Here is a 19,752-nt window from a genome sequence, read left to right as displayed (position 1 = left end):
GAAGGATTTTAATAGAAAAACTGAATGTGTCTAGAGATATTTCTAGATAACATATACATCCCCTCTCTGCTTTTTAAAGTGTTGTGCTTCTCAGGTATTTTAAGGTATAGTTCTTAACCAGGGTTATTACATCAAAATCAACTGACAGGTTTTTCAAAACTAGAGAATCAGTCGATGATGTTTAGAATACTATGAAGGGGAAGAGAATTTTCATTCTTTTCTCTCCCTTATTTCTCCCAAAAAGATCTACCTCAGTCCTGGAGAATGGAGTAGGGTGGGGGCATTGGAAAGTGGCTGACTGTGTAATCTTAGCAAGGTTGGAGTTCTAGTGGCACACTCCATTTTTATTAACCAGAACAAACCAGAAAGGTTTAGCCAGAAGCTTCCAGGCATTCCTGTGTTCAGCTGTGAACATTGCTCTGAGATTGGAAAGAGGCCATTCATGGCTTATCAGAAGAGTTCTGCCCGTACTCTGAGAGACTGCTTTGGTAATCTTTGCCCCTGTTTCTCTGATGCTCTTAAAATGGATGAGATGGGCGAGTCTACCCTGCCAGTGAGGGGTGTGCATATCCCCAGAAACCACGAAAATGCATGAGGACAAGGGTTTTTGCACCATGATGATTCTCAACTCCACCATCAGAATTCTGCTATATAGATTTTGAGGCCCCACCCTGACCTACTTAACAAGAATATCTTCGAGTCGAAGTTGAGAATTCTACACTAAGGAAAGCTCCCTAGAGAATTAGGAAGTGCAGCCAGATTGCACCCTACTGAGCTAGAGCATCTTCTATGAGAAATATGTTCCTTTAGCAGCTCCAAAGTGTGATAGCCCCTATCTTAATTCAGTGAGAGGGAAAATTATAAATAAAGAGAGAAATAAGCATCAATTCCCAGCAGTTACACTTTGACTTTATCCCTGCCTCTCCCTAAGATTTTGTATCAAGCAATGGCAGAATGAGAAAAACTGTGGGGAAGAGAGAAGAGGGGAGCTGGCAGTGGGGCTTTAGGTGGGTCTACCACTACCACCTAAGCTTAGGTGTAAGTACATGCAACTGGAAGGAATAGCAAGCCAGAAATACAGTTATTGAAGGAAAATTGGCAGTTGGGTTGGTAAAGAGGAAGTGAAGCAAATGGGGAAAACTAAAGGTTCTACAAGACAAGTGAACCAGAACATCAGAGGACACACAGCCCTTCCCTACTCAGTCCAAACAAAGAGATCCCTTAACGTATCTTCACTTGATATATGCTGATAGAAGATACAGCACTGAACTAAGAAACTTGTAAAACAACCTGATACCATGAAAATGATTGGGAAAAAGATGAACGGATCCTTATTGGGTTATTGGCTCCCAAAATGAGAAAACAAAAAACAACATATGTCCACTGTCGAATAATTCGTACCCCAAAAAATCTGTTGTGAAGCCTAACAAAACTATAAGACAACATCCCAAGCAGAATTAACAATAGTCAAGTGAACATTTTATGATATAAAACAAAAAATTAAAGAACTAAGAGCAAAATGGACAAACAGGAAGGACTGGAAAGAGGTGATTTAACTCAGAAAATGGAAGAAAATGACAGTTATCTGAGAAATGAGGAGTAATTACAGGGTGCCCAAGGGAGAGCACACCCAAAAAATTAATAAGGGACATTAAAGAAACAAAGGAAAATGAAAAGAATGAAAATAAGATAAAGAATTATTTGAAAAGCTAGAGATAAAATAGTGGAAATGGAAGACAGATCCAAAAGGAATAACATTTGTATATGTGTCCTTGAAGAACAAAGACAAAGTGACAGAAGTATTATTTAAAAATATCATTCAAGGAGTATTTTCAACAACAAACAAAATATCTTAAAGTACATTTGAAAAAGAGTATCGATTGGGTACCTGGAATAAACCCAGAATGTTCAATTTTAAAACTTATTATATTAAAACCATTAGATTTTGAAGATATAAATAATTATGACTACCCGTAAAAAGATAAAATAATTTTAAAAGGCAAATATTTAGACTGTCATTATACTTCTCAAAAACATTATACAATGCAAGGTAATAATGGAGCAATGTTTTTTGAAAACTTAAAGATTGACTCAAGATTTTTATATCAAGCGAAGTCTCCTTTAAGATCTAAGTTATAGAAAACTGTTAAACATTTAAGCACCAAAAACATAAGCAACAACTAAAAAAAATAGATAAATTGGATTTGATCAAAATTTAAAACTTGCGTGCTTCAAAGGATACCATCAAGAAAGTGAAAATGCAACCCACAGGAATATATCTGATAGGGGACTTGAAATAATTCTTACAATTCACAATAAAAAAGACAAATAGCTGAATGAAAATATGTTCAAAGGATTTGAATAGACATGTCTCAAAAGAAAATACACACATGGCCAAGAAACACATAAAAAGATGCTTAGCATCATTAGCCATTGGGGAAATGTAAATAAAAACTACAATCAGATATGACTTATACCCACTAGGGTGGCTATAATCAAGAAGACAATAACAGATGTTGGAGAAAATGGAGAGAAATTGAAACCTCATACACTGCTGGCAGGAATGTAAAATTATGGAAGCACTTTGGAAAACAGATTGTCAGTTCCTCAAATAATTAAACACAGTATTACCCAGCAATTCTGCTCTTAGGTATATACCCAAGAGAAATGAAAACATATATGTTTACACCAAACTTGTATATGTTGACAGCAACATTATTCATAACAACTGGAAAGTAGAACTCAAATGTCTGTCACTTGATTAATGGATAAACAAACTGTTATATCAGATAGTGGAATATTATTCACCAGTAAAAGGTACTAGTATATGCAGCAACATGGATAAACCCTGAAAGCAGTATGCTAAGTGAAAGAAGCCAGAACCAGAAGGACACATGCTGTGTGATTCTTTTTATATGAAATATTTGGATTTGGCAAATCCATACAGATAGAAACTAAATCTAGGGGATGTGAGGAAGGGAGAAATGATGAGTGACTACAAATGGGTATAGAGTTTCTTTATGAAATGATGAAACTGTTGTGGAATTATATGGTGGTGATGGTTGCACAAGTTTGTGAAAAAACTAAAAAATCACTAAGTCACACACTTTAAAAGGATGTATTTAATATTATGTGAATTGTGTCTCTATAAAGCTGTTTTTTAAAGACCTCAAGGACTTAGAGATCTGTGCACCCATGATCCCTTCTCCAAGCATCTACTAAAGCAGTTAAGTGTGATTCAAAGCCTGTAGTCACATGTAGCTTTTTAGATATACACACACCATAAAATTCGTCCTCTTAAAAAAGTATGTAATCCAGTGACTTTTAGTGGTAATTTAAATGAGTTACAATTTATAAATATATAAGACTTAGTTAATTCATTGTATTAGTCATATTTTAGATGCTCAGCAGCCCCATGTAACTAGTGGGTACCATGCTAGAGAGCAAAGACATAGAACATTTCTGTCCACACAGAAAGCTGTATGGGCATGATGTACCAGAGGATTAACTTATCTAACCAAGAAATAACTAGTATATTTTAGCAAAAGGAATGATAGTGAGCATTTTGGTATATATAAATGTAGATTTGAGACTGAAAGGTGGGAAAGAGGGTGGAAGATTAAGATACAAAAAGTGGTGACAAACTGTTAGTAATGCAGCTTGACTGGGAGTGGTAGCTCATGTGTGTAGTCCTAGCACTTTGGGAGGCCAAAGCAGGAGGATAGCTTGAGGTCAGGAGTTTGAGACAAGCCTGGGCAACATAGCAAGACCCTATCTCTACAAAGAATTTTTAAAATTAGGCAGGCATGGTGGCATACACTTAGAGTCCCAGCTGCTTGAGAGGCTGAGGCAGGAGCCTCTCAGGAATCCTTGAGTCCAGGAACTTGAGGGTGCAGTGAGCTATGATTGGACCACTGCACTCTAGCCTGGGTGACAGACCCTGTCTCTAAAAACAAAAAAAAAAAATGCGCTTAGAAATGGGAAGAGAGGGGGGTGCACCCAAGATGGCTGAATAGGAACAGCTCCAGCCTCCAGCTCCCAGTGTGAGTGACACAGAAGATGGGTGATTTCTGCATTTTCAACTGAGGTACCGGGTTCATCTCACTGGGGAGTGCCGGACAATTGGTGCTAGTCAGCTGGTGCAGCCCGACCAGCAAGAGCTGAAGCAGGGCGAGGCATCGCCTCAGCAGGGAAGTGCAAGGGGGAAGGGAATCCCTTTTCCTAGCCAAGGGAAACTGAGACACACAACACCTGGAAAATCAGGTAACTCCCACCCTAATACTGCGCTTTACCAAGGGTCTTAGCAAACGGCACACCAGGAGATTATATCCCACACTTGGCCCGAAGGGTCACACGCCCACGGAGCCTCCCTCATTGCTAGCACAGCAGTCTGAGGTCTAACTGCAAGGCAGCAGCGAGGCTGGGGGAGGGCGCTCACCATTGCTGAGGCTTAAGTGGGTAAACAAAGCCACTAGGAAGCTCGAATTGGGTGGAGCCCACCGCAGCTCAAGGAAGCCAGCCTGCCTCTGTAGATTCCTCCACTGGGGACAGGGCATAGCTAAACAGAAAGCAACAGAAACCTCAGCAGAGGTAAATGCCCCTGTCTGATAGCTTTGAAGGAGCAGTGGATCTCCCAGAATGGAGGCTGAGATCTGAGAACGGACAGACTGCCTGCCCAAGTGGGTCCCTGACCCCTGAGTAGCCTAACTGGGAGACATCCCCCACTAGGTGCAGACCAAAACTTCACACCTCACACAGCAGGGTACACCCGAGACGAAGCTTCCAGAGCAAGAATCAGACAGCAGCACTCGCTGTTCAGCAATATTCTATCTTCTGCAGCCTCCACTGCTGATACCCAGGCAAACAGGGTCTGGAGTGGACCTCAAGCAAACTCCAACAGACCTACAGCTGAGGGTCCTGACTGTTAGAAGGAAAACTAACAAACAGAAAGGACACCCACACCAAAACCCCATCAGTACGTCACCATCATCAAAGACCAAAGGCAAATAAAACCACAAAGATGGGGAAAAAGCAATGCAGAAAAGCTGGAAATTCAAAAAATCAGAGCGCATCTCCCCCTGCAAAGGAATGCAGCTCATTGCCAGCAATGGAACAAAGCTGGACAGAGAATGACTTTGACGAGTTGAGAGAAGAGGGCTTCAGTCGATCAAACTTCTCAGAGCTAAAGGAGGAACTACGTAACCAGCGCGCAAAGAAACTAAAAACTTTGAAAAAAGAATGGATAACTAGAATAATCAATGCAGAGAAGACCTTAAAAGAACTCATAGAGATGAAAACCATAACATGAGATATACGTGACAAATGCACAAACTTCAGTAACTGACTCCATCAACTGGAAGAAGGAGTATCAGCGATTGAAGATCAAATGAACAAAATGAAGTGAGAGGTGTGGGAAAAAAAAGTAAAAAGAAATGGACAAAGCCTCCAAGAAGTATGGGATTATGTGAAAAGACCAAATCTATGTCTGATTCGTGTGCCTGAAAGTGAAGGGGAAAATGGAACCAAGTTGGAAAACACTCTGCAGGATATCATCCAGGAGAACTTCCCCAACCTAGTAAGGCAGGCCAACTTTCAAATTAAGGAAATACAGAGAACGCCACAAAGATACTCCTCGAGAAGAGCAACTCCAAGACACATAATTGTCAGATTCACCAAAGCCGAAATGAAGGAAAAACTATTAAGGGCAGCCAGAGAGAAAGGTCGGGTTACCCACAAAGGGAAGCCCATCAGACTAACAGCAGATCTCTCGGCAGTAACTCTCCAAGCCAGAAGAGAGTGGGGGCCAATATTCAACATTCTTAAAGAAAAGAATTTTCAACCCAGAATTTCATATCCAGCCAAACTAAGCTTCATAAGTGAAGGAGAAATAAGTAAAATCCTTTACAGACAAGCAAATGCTTAGAGATTTTGTTACCACCAGGCCTGCCCTACAAGAGATCCTGAAGGAAGCACTAAACATGGAAAGGAACAACAGGTACCAGCCATTGCAAAAACATGTCAAAATGTAAAGTCCATCGATGCTAGGAAGAAACTGCACCAACTAGCGAGCAAAATAACCAGCTAATATAATAATGACAGGATCAAGTTCACACATAACAATATTAACTTTAAATGTAAATGGACTAAATGGTCCAATTAAAAGACACAGACTGGCAAATTGGATAAAGAGTCAAGATCCATCAGTTTGCTGTATTCAGGAGACCCATCTCACATGCGGAGACACACATAGGCTCAAAATAAAGGGATGGAGGAAGATCTACCAAGCAAATGGAACACACAAAAAAAGCAGGGGTTGCAATCCTAGTCTCTGATAAAACACACTTTAAACCATCAAAGATCAAAAGAGACAAAGAAGGCCATTACATAATGGTAAAGGGATCAATTCATCAGGAAGAGCTAACTGTCCTAAATATATATGCACCCAATACAGGAGCACCCAGATTCATAAAGCAAGTCCTTAGAGACTTACAAAGAGACTTAGACTCCCATACAATAATAGTGGGAGACTTTAACACCCCACTGTCAACATTAGACAGATCAACAAGACAGAAAGTTAACAAGGATATCCAGGAATTGAACTCAACTCTGCACCAAGCAGACCTAATAGATATCTACAGAACTCTCCACCCCAAATCAACAGAATATACAGTCTTCTCAGCACCACATCGCACTTATTCCAAAATCGACCACATAGTTGGAAGTAAAGCACTCCTCAGCAAATGTAAAAGAACAGAAATTGTAACAAACTGTCTCTCAGACCACAGTGCAATTAAACTAGAACTCAGGACTAAGAAACTCAATCAAAACCGCTCAACTATATGGAAACTGAACAGCCTGCTCCTGAATGACTACTGGGTACATAACGAAATGAAGGCAGAAATAAAGATGTTCTTTGAAACCAATGAGAACAAAGATACAACATACCAGAATCTCTGGGACACATTTAAAGCAGTGTGTAGAGGGAAATATCCCTGAATAGGCCAATAGCAGGCTCTGAAATTGAGGCAATAATTAAAAGCCTACCAACCAAAAACAAGTCCAGGACCAGACGGATTCACAGCCAAATTCTACCAGAGGTATAAGGAGGAGTTGGTACCATTCCTTCTGAAACTATTCCAATCAATAGAAAAAGAGGGAATCCTCCCTAACTCATTTTACAAGGCCAACATCATCCTGATACCAAAGCCTGGAGATACAACAACAAAAAAGAGAATTTTAGACCAATATCCCTGATGAACATCGATGCAGAAATCCTCAATAAAATACTGGCAAACCAAATCCAGCAGCACATCAAAAAGCTTATCCACCATGATCAAGTGGGCTTCATCCCTGGGATGCAAGGCTGGTTCAACATATGCAAATCAATAAATGTAATCCAGCATATAAACAGAACCAAAGACAAAAACCACATGATTATCTTAATAGATGCAGAAAAGGCCTTTGACAAAATTCAACAACATTTCATGCTAAAAACTCTCAATAAATTCGGTATTGATGGAACGTATCTCAAAATAATAAGAGCTATTTATGACAAACCCACAGCCAATATCATACTGAATGGGCAAAACCTGGAAGCATTCCCTTTGAAAACTGGCACAAGACAGGGATGCCCTCTCTCACCACTCCTATTCAACATAGTGTTGGAAGTTCTGGCTAGGGCAATCAGGCAAGAGAAAGAAATAAAGGGCATTCAGTGAGGAAAAGAAGAAGTCAAATTGTCCCTGTTTGCAGATGACATGATTGTATATTTAGAAAACCCCATTGTCTCAGCCCAAAATCTCCTTAAGCTGATAAGCAACTTCAGCAAAGTCTCAGAATACAAAATCAATGTGCAAAAATCACAGGCATTCTTATACACCAGTAACAGACAAATAGCCAAATCATGAATGAATTCACATTCACAATTGCTTCAAAGAGAATAAAATAGCTAGGAATCCAACTTACAAGGGATATGAAGGACCTCTTCAAGGAGAACTACAAACCACTGCTCAGTGAAATAAAAGAGGACACAAACAAATGGAAGAACATACCATACTCATGGATAGGAAGAATCAATATTGTGAAAATGGCCATACTACCCAAGGTAATTTATAGATTCAATGCCATCCCCATTAAGCTACCAATGAGTTTCTTCACAGAATTGGAAAAAACTGCTTTAAAGTTCATATGAAACCAAAAAACGACCCCACATTGCCAAGACAATCCTAAGCCAAAAGAACAAAGCTGGAGGCATCACGCTACCTGACTTCAATCTATACTACAAGACTACCATAACCAAAACAGCATGGTGCTGGCACCAAAACAGAGATATAGACCAATGGAACAGAACAGAGCCCTCAGAAATAATACCACACATCTACAGCCATCTGATCTTCGACAAACCTGACAAAAACAAGAAATGGGGAAAGGATTCCTTATTTAATAAATGGTGCTGGGAAAACTGGCTAGCCATATGTAGAAAGCTGAAACTGGATCATTTCCTTACTCCTTATACGAAAATTAATTCAAGATGGATTAGAGACTTAAATGTTAGATCTAAAACCATAAAAACCCTAGAAGAAAACCTAGGGAATACCATTCAGGACATAGGCATGGGCAAGGACTTCATGTCTAAAACACCAAAAGCAACGGCAACAAAAGCCAAAATTGACAAATGGGATCTAATTAAACTAAGGAGCTTCTACACTGCAAAAGAAACTATCATCAGAGTGAACAGGCAACCTACAGAATGGGAGAAAATTTTTGCAATCTACTCATCTGACAAAGGGCTAATATCCAGAACCTATAAAGAACTCAATCAAATTTACAAGAAAAAAAACAACCCCATCAAAAAGTGGGCAGAGGATGTGAACAGACACTTCTCAAAAGAAGACATTCATACAGCCAACAGACACATGAAAAAATGCTCATCATCACTCGCCATCAGAGAAATGCGAATCGAAACCACAATGAGATACCATCTCACACCAGTTAGAATGGCAATCATTAAAAAATCAGGAAACAACAGGTGCTGGAGAGGATGTGGAGAAATAGGAACACTTTTACACTGTTGGTGGGACTGTAAACTAGTTCAACCATTGTGGAAAACAGTGTGGTAATTCCTCAAGGACCAACTAGAAATACCATTTGACCCAGCCATCCCATTACTGGGGATATACCCAAAGGATTATAAGTCATGCTGCTATAAAGACACATGCACACGTATGTTTATTGCGGCGCACTATTCACAATAGTAAAGACTTGGAATCAACCCAAATGTCCATCACTGACAGACTGGATTAAGAAAATGTGGCACATGTACACCATGGAAAACTGTGTAACCATAAAAAAGGATGAGTTTGTGTCCTTTGTAGGGACATGGATGCAGCTGGAAACCATCATTCTCAGCAAACTGTCACAAGAACAGAAAACCAAATACCGCATGTTCTCACTCATAGGTGGGAATTGAACAATGAGATCACTTGGACACTGGAATGGGAGCATCACACACCAGGTCCTATTGTGGGGAGGGATAGCATTAGGAGACATACCTAATGTAAATGATGAGTTAATGGGTGCAGCACACCAACATGGCACATGTATACATATGTAACAAACCTGCATGTTGTGCATATGTACCCTAGAACTTAAAGTATAAGAATAATTAAAAAAAACTCAAAAAAAAAAAAAAAAAGGAAATGGGATGAGAGAAAAAGGAGAAAGAGTAAAATAGAAGGTGCTTATTGATTGCTGTCTAGGCAATAGGTGTAACTTACAGAATATTGACAAAAACTGGCAAGCCAGATAAGAAATGATTAAACAAAAATCCAAGAGGATAAGGTCATTTAATACGATATAAGTACAAAGATAACCATAGAACAAAAATACAAACTTCCTTAAATACCAGAAAAATTAATGTATTAAAGAAAATATATATCCTATAGAGAGGGAAACATGACAAATATGAATATGAAATAATTATGACAGAGTTGAGACTCAGATATATCAGGACATGTGCTTGAACCCAACCTTCTATCGCCTTCAAGAGACCCATCTCACATGTAATGACATCTATAGGCTCAAAGTAAAAGGAAAAAGAGAGATCGTGCAAATAGAAAACAAAAAAGAGTAGGAGTTACTATTCTTGTATCAGATAAAACAGACTTTAAACCAACAACAGTAAAAAACAAACTACATTATATAATAAAAGGTTCAGTTCAACTAGAAGATTTAATTATCTTATGTACATAGTCACCTAACATCAGAGCATCCAGATTTATAAAATGAATACCAGACCTAAGAAAAGAGATAGCGATACAATAATAGTAGGGGATTTCAGTATCTCCTTAAACAGACTATCAAGGCAGAATACTAATTCTGGACTTAAATTCGAAATTTGACCAAACAGACCTAATAGATGTCTACAGAATACTCCACCCAACAACCACAGAATATACATTCTTCTTATCTGTGCACAGAACATTCTCAAAGATTGACTACATGCTCAGTCATAAAGCAAGCCTCAACAAATTAAAAAAACTGAAATCCTGTCAAACGTCTTCTCAGACCACAGTGGAATAAAACTAGAAATTAATACCAAGAGAAACTCTCAAAACCACACAAATAGGGCTGGGTGCAGTGGCTCATGCCTATAATCCCAGCACTTTGGAAGGTCGAGGCAGGAGGCTCATGAGGTCAGGAGATCAAAACCATCCTGACTAACATAGTGAAACTCCCGTCTCTACAAAAAAAAAAAAAAAAAAATTAGCTGGGCATGGTGACACATGCCTGTAGTCCCAGCTACTCAGGAGGCTGAGGCAGGAGAATTGCTTGAACCTGGGAGGCAGAGGTTGCAGTAAGCCGAGATCACGCCACTGCACTCCACCCTGGGTGACGGAGCGAGACTCCATCTCAAAAAAACAAACACAAATACATGGAAACTAAACAGCTTGGTCCTCTGATTCACTTTGGAATAAACACAAAATTGAGGCAGAAATAAAAAAAAGAATTCTTTGAAACAAATGAAAATAGAGACACAATATACCAAAACTTCTGGGATACAGCAAAGGGAATGCTGATACCACTAAGTACCTACATCAAGAAAACAGAAAAATCTCAAGTTAACAACTAATTGTTGGACCTAAAGGAACAGGAAAAACAGAACACACTAAACCCACAGCTAGCATAAGAAAAATAACTAAGATCAGAGGAGAATGAGACCAAAAAAAAAAAAAGGTCAGTGAATCAAAAAGTTGGTTCTTTGAAAGGATAAACAAGATTGATAGACTACTCACTAGATAAAGAAAAAAAAAGGGCTGGGCGCAGTGGCTCATACCTGTAATCCCAGCACTTTGGGAGGCTGAGGTGGGCGGATCACAAGGTCAGGAGTTCAAGACCAGCCTGGCCAATATGGTGAAACCCCATCTCTACTAAAAATAGAAAATCAGCTGGGCGTGGTGGCATATGCCTGTAATCCCAGCTACTAGGGAGACTGAGGCAGGAGAACTACTTGAACCCGGAAGACAGAGGTTGCAGTGCCACTGCATTCCAGCCTGAGCAACAGAGTGAGACTCCATTAAAAAAAAAAAAAGAAAAAGAAAAAAAAGAGAATATCCAAATAAGCACAAATTAAAAATGACAGAGATGAGATTACAGCTGATAGCACAAAAATAGAAAAGATCCTCAGAGATTACTGCAAATATCTGTATGCACACAAAGTAGAAAATCTAGAGGAAATGGATAAATCCCTGGAAACACACAGTTTCCCAAGGTTGAACCAGGAAGAAATTGAAATCCTGAACAGGCTAATAATGAGTTACGAAATTGAGTCAATAATAAAAATCTACCAACAAAAAAAAAAGCCCTGGAGCAGGTGAATTCACATCCAAATTCTACCAGACATAACAAAGAAGAGCTGGTACCAATCTTACTGAAACTATTCCAAAAATTGAGGAGACAGGATTCCTCCCTAATTCATTCTGTGAAACCAGTATCATCCTGATACCAAAATCTGGCAAGGTTACAACGAAAAAGGAAAATAACAAGCCAGTATCTCTGAACGCAGACACAAAAATCTTTATCAAGTAACTAGCCAACTGAATTCAGCAGCATATCAAAAAGATAATTCATCATGCTAAAGAGAGCTTTATTCCTGGGATGCAAGGATGGTTCAATATACACAAATCCATATATGTGATTCGCCACATAAACAGAATTAAAAACAAAAACTGTATCATCTCAATAGATGTGGAAAAAAGTCTTTGATTAAAATCCAGTATCTCAACATGATAAAAACTCTCAACAAACTAGGCATCAACAGAATATACCTCTAAATAATAAGAGCCATCTATGGCAAACCTGTAGCCAACATCATACTGAAGGGCAAAAGTTGAAAGTGTTCCCCCTAACACGGAAGAAGACAAGTATGCCTACTCTCACCACTCCTATTCAACATAGTACTAAAAGTCGTAGCCAGAGCAGTCAGGCAAGAGAAAGAATAAAGGTCATCCAAATAGGAAAAGAGGAAATCAAGTTATCTGTTTGTTGATGATATGATTCTATACCTAGAAAACCCTAAAAGTTCCTCCAAAAGACTCTCAGACTTGATAAACAACTTCAGTAAAATTTCAGGATTCAGAATCAGCATCCGAAATCAGTAGCATTCCTATATACCAGTAACATTCAAGCTGCGAACCAAATCAAGAATACAATCCCATTTACAATAGCAAAAAAAATAAAATACCGAGGAATACATTTATCCGAGGAGGTGAAAGATCTCTAGAAGAACTATAAGACACTGATGAAAGAAATCAGAGATGACACAAACAAGTGGAAAAACATTCCATGCTCGTGGATTGGAAGAATCAGTATCATTTAAATGGCTATACTGCCCAAACAATCTACAGATTCAATGTAATTCCTATCAAATTACCTGTGTCATTTTTCATGAAATTAGAAAAAAAATTATAAAATTCATGTGGAAACACAAAAGAACCAAATAGCCAAAACAATCCTAAGCAAAAAGAACAAAGTCTTAGGCATCATGTTACCTGACTTCAAGGTAATATACTGCAAACGTTGTAGATAATGAAAACAGCATCGAACTGTTACAAAAACAGACACATAGATCACAGGAACAAAATAGAGAACCTGGGAATAAAGCCATACACCTACAACCAACAGATCTTTTGACAAAGTCAACAAAAATAAACAATGAGGAAAGGACACCCTATTCAATAAATAGTGCTGGGAAAACTGGCCAGCCATATGCAGAAGAATGAAACTGGACCCCTACCTCCCACCTTATACAAAAATTAAGATGGATTAAAAACTTAAATATAATACCTCAAAGGATGCAAATCATAGAAGAAAAACTCCTCTGGACATTGGCCTGGGCAAAGAATTTATGACTAAGACCTCGAAGGCAAATGCAACAAAAACAAATATTGGCAAATGGGACTTAATTAAACTAAAGAGCTTCTGCACAGCAAAAGAAACAACAGAGTGAACAGACAATCTGCAGAATGGGGGAAAATATTTGCAAACTATGCAACTGACAAAGGACAAATATCTATAAGAAACTCAAATAAGAAACAACCCCATTAAAAAGTGAGCAAAGGACATGAATAGACACTTCTGGCTGCCAGCAAACATGAAAAAATGCTCAACATCACTAATCATCAGAGAAATGCAAGTTTCAGCCATAATGAGATACCATCTCGCACCAGTCAGAATGACTATTAAGTCAAAATATAACACATGTCATCAAGGATATGGAGAAAAGAGAACACTCATACATCGTTGTTAGGAATGTAAATTAGTTCAACCCCTATGGAAAACAGTATGAAGATTTCTCAAAGAACTAAAAATAGAAATACCATTCCACCCAGCAATCCCACTACTGAATATGTACCCAAAGGAAAAGAAATCATTTATCAAAAAGAAATTTTCCCTGCACTCATATGTTTATTGCAACACTATTCACAATAGCAAAGTCATGGAATCAACCTATGTACCCCTCGGTGGTGAGTTAGATAAAGAAAATATGGCACATATATACCATGGAATACTACACAGCCATAAAAAAGAACAAAATTATGTCCTTTGCAGCAACATGGATGCAGCTGGAGATGTTATCCTCAGTGAATTAATACAGAAACAGAAAAATACTACACATTCTTAATACATGGGAGCTAAACAGTGTATACACATGGCCATAAAGCTGGAAACAGGAGACACTGAGGACTCTGAAAGGGGTAAGGGATATAAGGTTTGAAAAACTACCTATTGGGTACTATTTGGTGGTACCCAAATATTTGGGTGATGCCTAAATGCCAGCATTACACAATTTACCCATTTAACAAACCTGCACATGTACCTTCTGAACCTAAAATAAAATATACATGTACTTGAACTTAACTCACCCCCAAAATGAAAACAACCCAGATGTTCCTCAGCTGATGTGTGGACAAACAACGTGTAGCCATTTGTGAATTAGGAATTATATCTCAATAAAGCTGTTAATAAAAAAATAAGGACAATAGTACCTCAGGTATGGAGGGCTACTTCCTTAACATTATATATACACACACTTAGTCCTAAAGCCAATTTTTTAATGGGGAAACCCCAGTGGTATTTCTACTAAGATCAGTAACAGGACAAGAATGCCCATGATTTTCACTCTTATTCAGTGTTATATTAGATATATTAGCCAGGTAATTAGGCAAGAAAAGATCAGTTAGAGGCATGAGCTTTGGTAAAGGAGATAAACTATCTCTATTGCAGTTAACATGATAGTATACTTGGAAAACCCTAGAGAATCACTGATAAATGAATTCAGACAACAAAACATTTCAATAAAGTAGCAGGATATAAAGTTAATATGCAGAAATCAAAAGCCTTTGTATACACAGACACAGCCATTGGAAGACATATTGTATTGGTAGTGAAAATCCCATTTAAAATAGCATCAAAGAAGATTAAATACTTAGGAATAAACAAGAAATGTGCAAAAACTATATGAATAAAACGTTAAAACACTTCTGAAATTTGCAAATTTGAACAAATGGAACAATATTCCTTGTTCTTGGATAGGATGACTTAATATTATTAAGATAATCAGTTTTTTGTAGATTACTTTGCAAATTTAACACAATCATCATGTAAATACCAAAATGCTTTTATAATCACATTAGACAAATTGATGCTACTGTTCATATGGTTAAAAGAATCATGTAAGAATAGCCAGGAAAACACTGAAAAAGTGAAACTGTTAATACAAGGGAGAGACAAACCTTACCAGACAGCTAAACATGTATGTTTTAGTTCTTTCTGCCGAGAAGAAGGCCTAGAAGTAGTGACACTCCAGTACCAGGAAGTATATCTAACATCAAGACCTTGGTTACTCCATGGCTCCTGCCTGTAATCCCAGCACTTTCGGAGGCCAAGGTGGGCAGATCACCCGAGGTCAGGAGTTTGAGACCAGCCTGGCCAACATGGCAAAACCCTGTCTCCACTAAAAATACAAAAATTAGCCGGGCTGGTGGTGCATGCCTGTAATCTCAGCTACTTGGGAGGATGAGACAGGAGAATCACTTGAACCCAGGTTGCAATGAGCCAAGATCAGGCCACTGTACTCTAGCTTGGGCAACAGAGCAAGACTCCATCTCACAAAAAAATAAAATAAAATAAAATAAAAAGACTGCTTTTTAAGTATCATTCTTCAACAAAAGGAGTAAGGTGTCCTTGGAAACAGGATTGAGTGTAGGGCTAGAGGAGGCTGAACACAAGATGAGCCCAAAAGTAAAGAAATGCTCACAAAATGATGGGAGCATGTCAAAGGATGCATGAGTCAACTTGAAGGAGCTCCCAGTTGCCACGTAATGTGAACAAAAAGTACGCAATGATTGTAATGAATTCTATCCAGCAGAATAAAATAAATAAATATATGACCATACTGAAGTAAAACAAGTAATTGGGTGAATAAATTGGGAGAGCTCTTGCAGGATAATTCCGTTTAACAAACTGTAAGTAGAGGGAATCATGAAAATAGAAAAATCATTTGGAAAACAACACAGAAATAATTGTCGCAAGCAGAAATGCTAAATTAATGGGCAAAAGTATGAGAAACAGAAGAGTTTCATAGTCTCAAATGATCTCTCCACACGTTTAATTACAAAAGAAAAAATTATAACTTTGCAGTGGAGATGCTTGGCAGACACCACCTTAACCAAGTAATCAAAGTTAATGTCTCCAATAATAAGACATTAGCGTCACATACATCCTGATGTATGATGAAATGAACCTAATGATGATGAAACGTGAACCTAATTGAGAGACATTTTACAAAATATTTGTCGAGTACACTTCAAAAACATCAAGGTCATTTAAGATAATAAGACTGGAGGAGACTGAGGAGGCCTGATAATGAAATACAACGTGAAGTGTCAGCCTTGTGAAGATAGATGAAACTGTCAAAAGTACTTTGTTGTAAAAACAAGCAATAATAAGAAACTTAGAATGTTTACACTTCTGGAATGCTTTGGAGACAGAAATCAGAGGGTTGCCTAAAAGTAAGAGTTGCTGGGGTTACACAGTTGTGACCATATGGATTTTTAATGGTGTATAGTGTGTCTACAAATAGGTAAATCTGTTATGGTACCAAATCCTGTGCCCTGTTTCAAAGAGAGAATTTGTAAAATTTAAGAGTGTGTTGGAAATTACTAAAAAGCAAACAAAACAAAAAAATATAAATGAGTCAAATGGACAGAATGTGCCAAGGAGAGCAGAGCAGTTGCTCAAGAAGCAGGAAATGGATTTGTCTCACTGCTGTTGCGGGTGACTTTCCAAACACTTTAGGGCAGGAACCATATCTGTGTGTCTTTTCTCTGCAGCTTTTGAACTTTATGCTGAGAGAAGTTCTTGAGTACTGTGCTATTTACTAACTTGTTATAAGAATTGAGTTTGAAATGCTGTGCACACGTGGTCTTCACATTACATGCAGGTGCCCAGCTTGACCCTCCAGCTCTTTTAGAAAAAAAAGGACCTATGACCATCCTGGCTAACACGGTGAAACCCTGTCTCTACTAAAAATACAAAAAAATTAGCCGGGCATGGTGGGCGGGCGCCTGTAGTCCCAGCAACTCAGAAGGCTGAGGCAGGAGAATGGCGTGAACCCAGAAGGCGGAGCTTGCAGTGAGCCGAGATCTCGCCACTGTGCTTCTGCCTAGGCGAGCGAGACTCCATCTCAAAAAAAAAAAAGTCCCCACAAAAAGGTTTTTATAATTATTTTTCTACATTTGAATTTTGGAGACACATGATAGAAAACTGTGGACTTGAGATTGATGAAATCCGAGTTTTATTTCTGTCTCTGCCACTAGTTACTGTTGAGCCATTGCCAAATAATGTGACTTTCTCCACTTTGATTTCTGTCTTTTGTGAAATATGAGAGGGTATATTTCTGGGATGATGGAAAAATCAAATGAGATAGAAAATAGTGACCGGGTGCAGTGGCTCACACCTGTAATCCCAGCACTTTGGGAGGCCAAGGCAGGTGGATCACTTGAAGTCAGGAGTTCGAGACCAGCCTGGCCAACATGGTGAAACCCTCTCTCTATTAAAAGTACAAAAATTAGCTGGGCATGGTAGTGCATGCCTGTAATCCCAGCTACTCGGGAGGCTAAGGTGGGAGAATTGCTTGAACCCAGTAGGCAGAGGTTGCTGTGAGCCAAATGCCACTGCACTCCAGCCTGGGCAACAGAGCAAGACTCTGTCAAAAAAGAAAAATAAATAAAAAGAAGAAGAAGAAGGAAAGATCTGTGATATCCACAGAGTACCTTACAAATGAAAAGAAAATGGTGATAGGTTACTGCTTTTTCTCTAATTAGAAGAGGATTGCATAGTGAAAATGTTATATAGATGAAGCATGAAACAGCTGTTGGCACATTAAACCATCTTTTTATAGTATAGTTATTACAAAATTCTGTAAGGAAGAAGCTTGAGGATAGTTATCATATCATAGTGAGTTGAGACCTGACTCAGCCCTTTAACAATTTAGCTTTTTTGCAAGATTGAAAGCAGAGTGTGAGGTTCAGGAGCCTATTTATTTACTAAAATTGTTATCCATCCTGGAGAAACTTTGCTAAAGTATTCGTTCATTCTGGTGGAAGGATGAAATGTAGACTATTAAAGCAATTTAAGTTGTCTCTTGCTGAAACGTGAGGTTTTAGGAAGAATGGCTTAAGTGAATGGGTATTGAATTTAATTTTCCTGATACTGTGATAATAAAAAATATTTTTAGTCCAGTTGTTTGCCCTTTGGCTATTAACCAACAAGGTGATTAAGTGAGACTTCATGCAGTTCAGATGATGTCCTTTGGAACCACTTCATGTGGTTTCAGCTAACTAGTTTCATTTCTTGGAGGCGGATGATGCTGGCAGTTTCCCCCTTAATTTTGCATAAAAGGTATATAGTTCCTTAATTACAGACAAATTTCAAAAAGATGAGAGGATAAATCTTTGAGGAAATCACTTTCCTCTCTTTATTCAGATGCCATGAGGGGTTTTTTAAGTTGCTTGGCAGCTTTCTAGATGAACATTCACTTGTCTGTTTTTAAAACATTCCCTCTTTTTCTGGCCTGAAAAGTATGCAAACATGAATTCACTTTGTTTTATCTGTCTCATGTGTGTGTATATGTGTGTGTGTGTAACTACATATTTCCTAGAGAATTCTATTTTTGTCTTTTTTCTTTTTCTTTTGTTTTGTTTGAGCCAGAGTTTTGCTCTTGTTGCTCAGGCTAGAGTGCAATGTGCAGTCTTGGCTCACCTCTGCCTCCTGGGTTCAAGTGATTCTCCTGCCTCACCCTCCCGAGTAGCTGGGATTACAGGTACCTGCCACCAGACCCAGCTAATATTTGTATTTTTAGTAGAGACTGGGGGTTTCACCATGTTGGCCAGGCTGGTCTCAAACTCCTGACCTCAGGTGATCCACCCACCTGAGCTGCCCAAAGTGCTGGGATTACAGGTGTGAGCCATTGCGCCCAGCTGAGAATTCTATTTTAATGAAATTATTTTATATAATTTCCCAGCCCAACACTAGTCCATGATATTTTAGGGCAATAAAATTTGTTTCTTACATTGTAATTTATCCTAATGCTACACTAAAGAAATTCTTAACAGGAAATTAGGTGGTCTAAATGGGGTCTAAAGAGACAGACTTATAAAAATACTCTAAACAGCAATGGTAAACAACTATGGTGCTGAAACTTGTTTCCTTCCTAGTTCCAAACCATTTCAGAAACTGCAAGAGTGACCTTTATTTCCTTCTCTGTAGCACACACGACTATAATTTCCCATGACTATTTATGGTCTGGACAGCCCTTCTCTAACTTCCTTTTTTTTTTTAATGTCAACGGAATACGTGTTTCTTTAATGGAAAATGTTCTATTTTGGGGAAGCTGCTTTTCCTCAGATAAGTAATGGAGTTGGTGTTTGTGTGTTGAAGGGGTTATATGAGATTGAAGAGTTTTAAATTAGTGGACTGAGAGCTTGGAGTGACAGTCCTGGTGAGGACTCCTAATAGCCTTTTTTTTCCGTATCCAAGATTAAAAATAACTGTGCTTGGTATTTTGTATTATTTTTAAGGATGATTTTCTTCTTCTTCTTTTTTTTTTTAAGAAATGGCAGAATAGTCCTGAATTGAATGGTGAAAATTTCAAACCAAAGTGATTGAAGTGAGGGAATAGTGTGGCTCATC

General features: G+C 38.4%; 1 protein-coding gene and 1 long non-coding RNA gene across 6 annotated transcripts in view; one reads left to right on the top strand and one right to left on the bottom strand.

Annotated features, from left to right (window-relative positions):
• LOC105477008 (PH domain and leucine rich repeat protein phosphatase 1) overlaps window positions 1–19,752 on the top strand; it is a 267,523-nt gene that overhangs the window by 208,110 nt on the left and 39,661 nt on the right. The window lies entirely within an intron of this gene.
• LOC105477006 (uncharacterized) overlaps window positions 1–19,752 on the bottom strand; it is a 99,433-nt gene that overhangs the window by 63,137 nt on the left and 16,544 nt on the right. The window lies entirely within an intron of this gene.

This window comes from Macaca nemestrina, chromosome 19 (assembly GCF_043159975.1).
Source record: "Macaca nemestrina isolate mMacNem1 chromosome 19, mMacNem.hap1, whole genome shotgun sequence".
Taxonomy (NCBI): Eukaryota; Metazoa; Chordata; class Mammalia; order Primates; family Cercopithecidae; genus Macaca; species Macaca nemestrina.
This window is presented reverse-complemented; position numbering and strand designations above follow the sequence as displayed.